The 8,624-nt window shown below is 44.5% G+C and overlaps 10 non-coding genes across 10 annotated transcripts; 8 read left to right on the top strand and 2 right to left on the bottom strand.

Moving 5' to 3' along the window:
- Window positions 1–477: 477 nt before the first annotated feature.
- On the top strand, window positions 478–563 carry TRNAY-GUA (transfer RNA tyrosine (anticodon GUA)). The gene is given in 2 exon segments: window positions 478–514; window positions 528–563. It is a non-coding gene; the product is annotated as a tRNA-Tyr (tRNA).
- A 129-nt stretch (window positions 564–692) lies between these two features.
- TRNAA-CGC (transfer RNA alanine (anticodon CGC)) lies at window positions 693–764 on the top strand. The gene has a single exon. It is a non-coding gene; the product is annotated as a tRNA-Ala (tRNA).
- A 1,269-nt stretch (window positions 765–2,033) lies between these two features.
- Window positions 2,034–2,119, top strand: TRNAY-GUA (transfer RNA tyrosine (anticodon GUA)). Its single transcript is given in 2 exon segments — window positions 2,034–2,070; window positions 2,084–2,119. It is a non-coding gene; the product is annotated as a tRNA-Tyr (tRNA).
- A 400-nt stretch (window positions 2,120–2,519) lies between these two features.
- On the bottom strand, window positions 2,520–2,592 carry TRNAM-CAU (transfer RNA methionine (anticodon CAU)). The gene has a single exon. It is a non-coding gene; the product is annotated as a tRNA-Met (tRNA).
- A 997-nt stretch (window positions 2,593–3,589) lies between these two features.
- Window positions 3,590–3,675, top strand: TRNAY-GUA (transfer RNA tyrosine (anticodon GUA)). The gene is given in 2 exon segments: window positions 3,590–3,626; window positions 3,640–3,675. It is a non-coding gene; the product is annotated as a tRNA-Tyr (tRNA).
- A 129-nt stretch (window positions 3,676–3,804) lies between these two features.
- On the top strand, window positions 3,805–3,876 carry TRNAA-CGC (transfer RNA alanine (anticodon CGC)). The gene has a single exon. It is a non-coding gene; the product is annotated as a tRNA-Ala (tRNA).
- A 1,269-nt stretch (window positions 3,877–5,145) lies between these two features.
- TRNAY-GUA (transfer RNA tyrosine (anticodon GUA)) lies at window positions 5,146–5,231 on the top strand. Its single transcript is given in 2 exon segments — window positions 5,146–5,182; window positions 5,196–5,231. It is a non-coding gene; the product is annotated as a tRNA-Tyr (tRNA).
- Window positions 5,232–6,701: 1,470 nt separating this feature from the next.
- Window positions 6,702–6,787, top strand: TRNAY-GUA (transfer RNA tyrosine (anticodon GUA)). The gene is given in 2 exon segments: window positions 6,702–6,738; window positions 6,752–6,787. It is a non-coding gene; the product is annotated as a tRNA-Tyr (tRNA).
- A 400-nt stretch (window positions 6,788–7,187) lies between these two features.
- Window positions 7,188–7,260, bottom strand: TRNAM-CAU (transfer RNA methionine (anticodon CAU)). Its single transcript has one exon. It is a non-coding gene; the product is annotated as a tRNA-Met (tRNA).
- A 997-nt stretch (window positions 7,261–8,257) lies between these two features.
- Window positions 8,258–8,343, top strand: TRNAY-GUA (transfer RNA tyrosine (anticodon GUA)). The gene is given in 2 exon segments: window positions 8,258–8,294; window positions 8,308–8,343. It is a non-coding gene; the product is annotated as a tRNA-Tyr (tRNA).
- Window positions 8,344–8,624: the final 281 nt, after the last annotated feature.

The following is an 8,624-nucleotide window of genomic DNA, read 5'->3' as shown; positions in this document are numbered from 1 at the left end:
GACTCTTTACAGTAGCTTTTAGAAAAACGGAATATTTTGTTTATCTCAATCACCTTCAATCTACAGATTTTTCCGTTCTCTTTCCTTTTGAAAATGCATCCAAAATGCACGTTCTTGATGCTGGGTGCGTAGTAATGACTCCCATAACTTTCTGTCATTTCTTTCATGGTTCCGCGCAGCCCTCCATTTGCCACCAATGCTGCCCAAGGTCTTTGTATCAAAGTTCCTTTCCTTTCTGTAAAATTGAAATTTGGAGCACCCCTGCTTATCCCCAAGCCAAGACAGAACATGAACTTTGGTCTGAAATCCTCCTTTGGGGTGATAAGACGTACCTTACAGTGTGCTCTAAGAACTGGTGACTTTGAGAGGGAGCTGCAGGTAATGTTCATGATTTTCATCGATCTGCTCCTGATCCCCACCCCCACAACCTTTCTTGAGCGAGAGATAATTACAGCGCTGAAAGATACTTCAGCCACTCCTTCGATAGCTCAGTTGGTAGAGCGGAGGACTGTAGCATAAAGTCAGACATCCTTAGGTCGCTGGTTCAAATCCGGCTCGAAGGATTTTTTGCTTCGATTTCCATATATTTCACTTTTATTCAAACAATACCTTCCATTGATTATGATCGAGACTTTGCAGTCCCTGGGTTTCAGGGATTCCTTGCATCCATCAAACAGCTCGAGGGCAAAAGTGGGGATGTAGCTCAGTGGTAGAGCGCATGCTTCGCATGTATGAGGTCCCGGGTTCAATCCCCGGCATCTCCAGGAGCCTCTGTTCCTTATCTTGGCTTTTTTCCAGAAGGCTAGCCTGCCATCATGCAGAAAGAAGAAGTTTGTCATGCAGTTGGGGTGAGAGCCCCACTTAAATAGTCAGACATTTGCTTTGGAAAAATCTTTGAACTAGGCATAGTTTGCGCATTTCAAGAAAATCGGAGAATTTTGCATTCCAAAAGAAGGAAATAAATGCCCTCTCTGAGGATCGAACTCAGGACCTTCAGATTATGAGACTGACGCGCTGCCTACTGCGCTAAGAAGACTGTATATAGGCATCTGTACATAAGACCATGAAGATCATCCAGGTACAAGGCTGAAGGATTTTCCTGACTGACATTGTATACTGCAGAGTCGAATGGGGTGATGTGGCCGTCGGTTCAATGCAGGGTTTCCAATCATACAGTCAAACCTTGCAGAAGTGGGGATGTAGCTCAGTGGTAGAGCGCATGCTTTGCATGTATGAGGCCCCGGGTTCAATCCCCGGCATCTCCAGACTTTTGCCATTCTTACCTTGGATTTTGGGCCGAAAGCTAGGCTGGCATCATGATGAAGGAAGAGATATGTCCTCCAACCGGGATGAGGACCCCGCTTAATCTGTCAGACGTTTGCCTTGAAAAATCCCATGAAATGGGGCTATCTCATTTTTGATGATTATAGATCAAAAGAATCCTACTTGTTGAAGACATCAAAGTGATGATTCATCTTGACAACCATAATGCTTTGATGATAGAAATCTGTCGCATCTCTCTTGATCATTGGTAAGGGTTCTTCTTCTAAACCAGAGACTCTTTACAGTAGCTTTTAGAAAAACGGAATATTTTGTTTATCTCAATCACCTTCAATCTACAGATTTTTCCGTTCTCTTTCCTTTTGAAAATGCATCCAAAATGCACGTTCTTGATGCTGGGTGCGTAGTAATGACTCCCATAACTTTCTGTCATTTCTTTCATGGTTCCGCGCAGCCCTCCATTTGCCACCAATGCTGCCCAAGGTCTTTGTATCAAAGTTCCTTTCCTTTCTGTAAAATTGAAATTTGGAGCACCCCTGCTTATCCCCAAGCCAAGACAGAACATGAACTTTGGTCTGAAATCCTCCTTTGGGGTGATAAGACGTACCTTACAGTGTGCTCTAAGAACTGGTGACTTTGAGAGGGAGCTGCAGGTAATGTTCATGATTTTCATCGATCTGCTCCTGATCCCCACCCCCACAACCTTTCTTGAGCGAGAGATAATTACAGCGCTGAAAGATACTTCAGCCACTCCTTCGATAGCTCAGTTGGTAGAGCGGAGGACTGTAGCATAAAGTCAGACATCCTTAGGTCGCTGGTTCAAATCCGGCTCGAAGGATTTTTTGCTTCGATTTCCATATCTTTCACTTTTATTCAAACAATACCTTCCATTGATTATGATCGAGACTTTGCAGTCCCTGGGTTTCAGGGATTCCTTGCATCCATCAAACAGCTCGAGTGCAAAAGTGGGGATGTAGCTCAGTGGTAGAGCGCATGCTTTGCATGTATGAGGTCCCTGGTTCAATCCCCGGCATCTCCAGGAGCCTCTGTTCCTTATCTTGGCTTTTTTCCAGAAGGCTAGCCTGCCATCATGCAGAAAGAAGAAGTTTGTCATGCAGTTGGGGTGAGAGCCCCACTTAAATAGTCAGACATTTGCTTTGGAAAAATCTTTGAACTAGGCATAGTTTGCGCATTTCAAGAAAATCGGAGAATTTTGCATTCCAAAAGAAGGAAATAAATGCCCTCTCTGAGGATCGAACTCAGGACCTTCAGATTATGAGACTGACGCGCTGCCTACTGCGCTAAGAAGGCTGTATATAGGCATCTGTACATAAGACCATGAAGATCATCCAGGTACAAGGCTGAAGGATTTTCCTGACTGACATTGTATACTGCAGAGTCGAATGGGGTGATGTGGCCGTCGGTTCAATGCAGGGTTTCCAATCATACAGTCAAACCTTGCAGAAGTGGGGATGTAGCTCAGTGGTAGAGCGCATGCTTTGCATGTATGAGGCCCCGGGTTCAATCCCCGGCATCTCCAGACTTTTGCCATGCTTACCTTGGATTTTGGGCCGAAAGCTAGGCTGGCATCATGATGAAGGAAGAGATATGTCCTCCAACCGGGATGAGGACCCCGCTTAATCTGTCAGACGTTTGCCTTGAAAAATCCCATGAAATGGGGCTATCTCATTTTTGATGATTATAGATCAAAAGAATCCTACTTGTTGAAGACATCAAAGTGATGATTCATCTTGACAACCATAATGCTTTGATGATAGAAATCTGTCGCATCTCTCTTGATCATTGGTAAGGGTTCTTCTTCTAAACCAGAGACTCTTTACAGTAGCTTTTAGAAAAACGGAATATTTTGTTTATCTCAATCACCTTCAATCTACAGATTTTTCCGTTCTCTTTCCTTTTGAAAATGCATCCAAAATGCACTTTCTTGATGCTGGGTGCGTAGTAATGACTCCCATAACTTTCTGTCATTTCTTTCATGGTTCCGCGCAGCCATCCATTTGCCACCAATGCTGCCCAAGGTCTTTGTATCAAAGTTCCTTTCCTTTCTGTAAAATTGAAATTTGGAGCACCCCTGCTTATCCCCAAGCCAAGACAGAACATGAACTTTGGTCTGAAATCCTCCTTTGGGGTGATAAGATGTACCTTACAGTGTGCTCTAAGAACTGGTGACTTTGAGAGGGAGCTGCAGGTAATGTTCATGATTTTCATCGATCTGCTCCTGATCCCCACCCCCACAACCTTTCTTGAGCGAGAGATAATTACAGCGCTGAAAGATACTTCAGCCACTCCTTCGATAGCTCAGTTGGTAGAGCGGAGGACTGTAGCATAAAGTCAGACATCCTTAGGTCGCTGGTTCAAATCCGGCTCGAAGGATTTTTTGCTTCGATTTCCATATATTTCACTTTTATTCAAACAATACCTTCCATTGATTATGATCGAGACTTTGCAGTCCCTGGGTTTCAGGGATTCCTTGCATCCATCAAACAGCTCGAGGGCAAAAGTGGGGATGTAGCTCAGTGGTAGAGCGCATGCTTCGCATGTATGAGGTCCCGGGTTCAATCCCCGGCATCTCCAGGAGCCTCTGTTCCTTATCTTGGCTTTTTTCCAGAAGGCTAGCCTGCCATCATGCAGAAAGAAGAAGTTTGTCATGCAGTTGGGGTGAGAGCCCCACTTAAATAGTCAGACATTTGCTTTGGAAAAATCTTTGAACTAGGCATAGTTTGCGCATTTCAAGAAAATCGGAGAATTTTGCATTCCAAAAGAAGGAAATAAATGCCCTCTCTGAGGATCGAACTCAGGACCTTCAGATTATGAGACTGACGCGCTGCCTACTGCGCTAAGAAGACTGTATATAGGCATCTGTACATAAGACCATGAAGATCATCCAGGTACAAGGCTGAAGGATTTTCCTGACTGACATTGTATACTGCAGAGTCGAATGGGGTGATGTGGCCGTCGGTTCAATGCAGGGTTTCCAATCATACAGTCAAACCTTGCAGAAGTGGGGATGTAGCTCAGTGGTAGAGCGCATGCTTTGCATGTATGAGGCCCCGGGTTCAATCCCCGGCATCTCCAGACTTTTGCCATGCTTACCTTGGATTTTGGGCCGAAAGCTAGGCTGGCATCATGATGAAGGAAGAGATATGTCCTCCAACCGGGATGAGGACCCCGCTTAATCTGTCAGACGTTTGCCTTGAAAAATCCCATGAAATGGGGCTATCTCATTTTTGATGATTATAGATCAAAAGAATCCTACTTGTTGAAGACATCAAAGTGATGATTCATCTTGACAACCATAATGCTTTGATGATAGAAATCTGTCGCATCTCTCTTGATCATTGGTAAGGGTTCTTCTTCTAAACCAGAGACTCTTTACAGTAGCTTTTAGAAAAACGGAATATTTTGTTTATCTCAATCACCTTCAATCTACAGATTTTTCCGTTCTCTTTCCTTTTGAAAATGCATCCAAAATGCACGTTCTTGATGCTGGGTGCGTAGTAATGACTCCCATAACTTTCTGTCATTTCTTTCATGGTTCCGCGCAGCCCTCCATTTGCCACCAATGCTGCCCAAGGTCTTTGTATCAAAGTTCCTTTCCTTTCTGTAAAATTGAAATTTGGAGCACCCCTGCTTATCCCCAAGCCAAGACAGAACATGAACTTTGGTCTGAAATCCTCCTTTGGGGTGATAAGACGTACCTTACAGTGTGCTCTAAGAACTGGTGACTTTGAGAGGGAGCTGCAGGTAATGTTCATGATTTTCATCGATCTGCTCCTGATCCCCACCCCCACAACCTTTCTTGAGCGAGAGATAATTACAGCGCTGAAAGATACTTCAGCCACTCCTTCGATAGCTCAGTTGGTAGAGCGGAGGACTGTAGCATAAAGTCAGACATCCTTAGGTCGCTGGTTCAAATCCGGCTCGAAGGATTTTTTGCTTCGATTTCCATATCTTTCACTTTTATTCAAACAATACCTTCCATTGATTATGATCGAGACTTTGCAGTCCCTGGGTTTCAGGGATTCCTTGCATCCATCAAACAGCTCGAGTGCAAAAGTGGGGATGTAGCTCAGTGGTAGAGCGCATGCTTTGCATGTATGAGGTCCCGGGTTCAATCCCCGGCATCTCCAGGAGCCTCTGTTCCTTATCTTGGCTTTTTTCCAGAAGGCTAGCCTGCCATCATGCAGAAAGAAGAAGTTTGTCATGCAGTTGGGGTGAGAGCCCCACTTAAATAGTCAGACATTTGCTTTGGAAAAATCTTTGAACTAGGCATAGTTTGCGCATTTCAAGAAAATCGGAGAATTTTGCATTCCAAAAGAAGGAAATAAATGCCCTCTCTGAGGATCGAACTCAGGACCTTCAGATTATGAGACTGACGCGCTGCCTACTGCGCTAAGAAGACTGTATATAGGCATCTGTACATAAGACCATGAAGATCATCCAGGTACAAGGCTGAAGGATTTTCCTGACTGACATTGTATACTGCAGAGTCGAATGGGGTGATGTGGCCGTCGGTTCAATGCAGGGTTTCCAATCATACAGTCAAACCTTGCAGAAGTGGGGATGTAGCTCAGTGGTAGAGCGCATGCTTTGCATGTATGAGGCCCCGGGTTCAATCCCCGGCATCTCCAGACTTTTGCCATGCTTACCTTGGATTTTGGGCCGAAAGCTAGGCTGGCATCATGATGAAGGAAGAGATATGTCCTCCAACCGGGATGAGGACCCCGCTTAATCTGTCAGACGTTTGCCTTGAAAAATCCCATGAAATGGGGCTATCTCATTTTTGATGATTATAGATCAAAAGAATCCTACTTGTTGAAGACATCAAAGTGATGATTCATCTTGACAACCATAATGCTTTGATGATAGAAATCTGTCGCATCTCTCTTGATCATTGGTAAGGGTTCTTCTTCTAAACCAGAGACTCTTTACAGTAGCTTTTAGAAAAACGGAATATTTTGTTTATCTCAATCACCTTCAATCTACAGATTTTTCCGTTCTCTTTCCTTTTGAAAATGCATCCAAAATGCACGTTCTTGATGCTGGGTGCGTAGTAATGACTCCCATAACTTTCTGTCATTTCTTTCATGGTTCCGCGCAGCCCTCCATTTGCCACCAATGCTGCCCAAGGTCTTTGTATCAAAGTTCCTTTCCTTTCTGTAAAATTGAAATTTGGAGCACCCCTGCTTATCCCCAAGCCAAGACAGAACATGAACTTTGGTCTGAAATCCTCCTTTGGGGTGATAAGACGTACCTTACAGTGTGCTCTAAGAACTGGTGACTTTGAGAGGGAGCTGCAGGTAATGTTCATGATTTTCATCGATCTGCTCCTGATCCCCACCCCCACAACCTTTCTTGAGCGAGAGATAATTACAGCGCTGAAAGATACTTCAGCCACTCCTTCGATAGCTCAGTTGGTAGAGCGGAGGACTGTAGCATAAAGTCAGACATCCTTAGGTCGCTGGTTCAAATCCGGCTCGAAGGATTTTTTGCTTCGATTTCCATATCTTTCACTTTTATTCAAACAATACCTTCCATTGATTATGATCGAGACTTTGCAGTCCCTGGGTTTCAGGGATTCCTTGCATCCATCAAACAGCTCGAGTGCAAAAGTGGGGATGTAGCTCAGTGGTAGAGCGCATGCTTTGCATGTATGAGGTCCCTGGTTCAATCCCCGGCATCTCCAGGAGCCTCTGTTCCTTATCTTGGCTTTTTTCCAGAAGGCTAGCCTGCCATCATGCAGAAAGAAGAAGTTTGTCATGCAGTTGGGGTGAGAGCCCCACTTAAATAGTCAGACATTTGCTTTGGAAAAATCTTTGAACTAGGCATAGTTTGCGCATTTCAAGAAAATCGGAGAATTTTGCATTCCAAAAGAAGGAAATAAATGCCCTCTCTGAGGATCGAACTCAGGACCTTCAGATTATGAGACTGACGCGCTGCCTACTGCGCTAAGAAGGCTGTATATAGGCATCTGTACATAAGACCATGAAGATCATCCAGGTACAAGGCTGAAGGATTTTCCTGACTGACATTGTATACTGCAGAGTCGAATGGGGTGATGTGGCCGTCGGTTCAATGCAGGGTTTCCAATCATACAGTCAAACCTTGCAGAAGTGGGGATGTAGCTCAGTGGTAGAGCGCATGCTTTGCATGTATGAGGCCCCGGGTTCAATCCCCGGCATCTCCAGACTTTTGCCATGCTTACCTTGGATTTTGGGCCGAAAGCTAGGCTGGCATCATGATGAAGGAAGAGATATGTCCTCCAACCGGGATGAGGACCCCGCTTAATCTGTCAGACGTTTGCCTTGAAAAATCCCATGAAATGGGGCTATCTCATTTTTGATGATTATAGATCAAAAGAATCCTACTTGTTGAAGACATCAAAGTGATGATTCATCTTGACAACCATAATGCTTTGATGATAGAAATCTGTCGCATCTCTCTTGATCATTGGTAAGGGTTCTTCTTCTAAACCAGAGACTCTTTACAGTAGCTTTTAGAAAAACGGAATATTTTGTTTATCTCAATCACCTTCAATCTACAGATTTTTCCGTTCTCTTTCCTTTTGAAAATGCATCCAAAATGCACGTTCTTGATGCTGGGTGCGTAGTAATGACTCCCATAACTTTCTGTCATTTCTTTCATGGTTCCGCGCAGCCCTCCATTTGCCACCAATGCTGCCCAAGGTCTTTGTATCAAAGTTCCTTTCCTTTCTGTAAAATTGAAATTTGGAGCACCCCTGCTTATCCCCAAGCCAAGACAGAACATGAACTTTGGTCTGAAATCCTCCTTTGGGGTGATAAGACGTACCTTACAGTGTGCTCTAAGAACTGGTGACTTTGAGAGGGAGCTGCAGGTAATGTTCATGATTTTCATCGATCTGCTCCTGATCCCCACCCCCACAACCTTTCTTGAGCGAGAGATAATTACAGCGCTGAAAGATACTTCAGCCACTCCTTCGATAGCTCAGTTGGTAGAGCGGAGGACTGTAGCATAAAGTCAGACATCCTTAGGTCGCTGGTTCAAATCCGGCTCGAAGGATTTTTTGCTTCGATTTCCATATCTTTCACTTTTATTCAAACAATACCTTCCATTGATTATGATCGAGACTTTGCAGTCCCTGGGTTTCAGGGATTCCTTGCATCCATCAAACAGCTCGAGTGCAAAAGTGGGGATGTAGCTCAGTGGTAGAGCGCATGCTTTGCATGTATGAGGTCCCGGGTTCAATCCCCGGCATCTCCAGGAGCCTCTGTTCCTTATCTTGGCTTTTTTCCAGAAGGCTAGCCTGCCATCATGCAGAAAGAAGAAGTTTGTCATGCAGT

This window comes from Triturus cristatus, chromosome 4_1 (genome assembly GCF_964204655.1).
Source record: "Triturus cristatus chromosome 4_1, aTriCri1.1, whole genome shotgun sequence".
Lineage (NCBI taxonomy): Eukaryota > Metazoa > Chordata > Amphibia > Caudata > Salamandridae > Triturus > Triturus cristatus.
The sequence above is the reverse complement of the archived record's forward strand: the minus strand, read 5'-3'. Positions and strand labels throughout refer to the sequence as shown.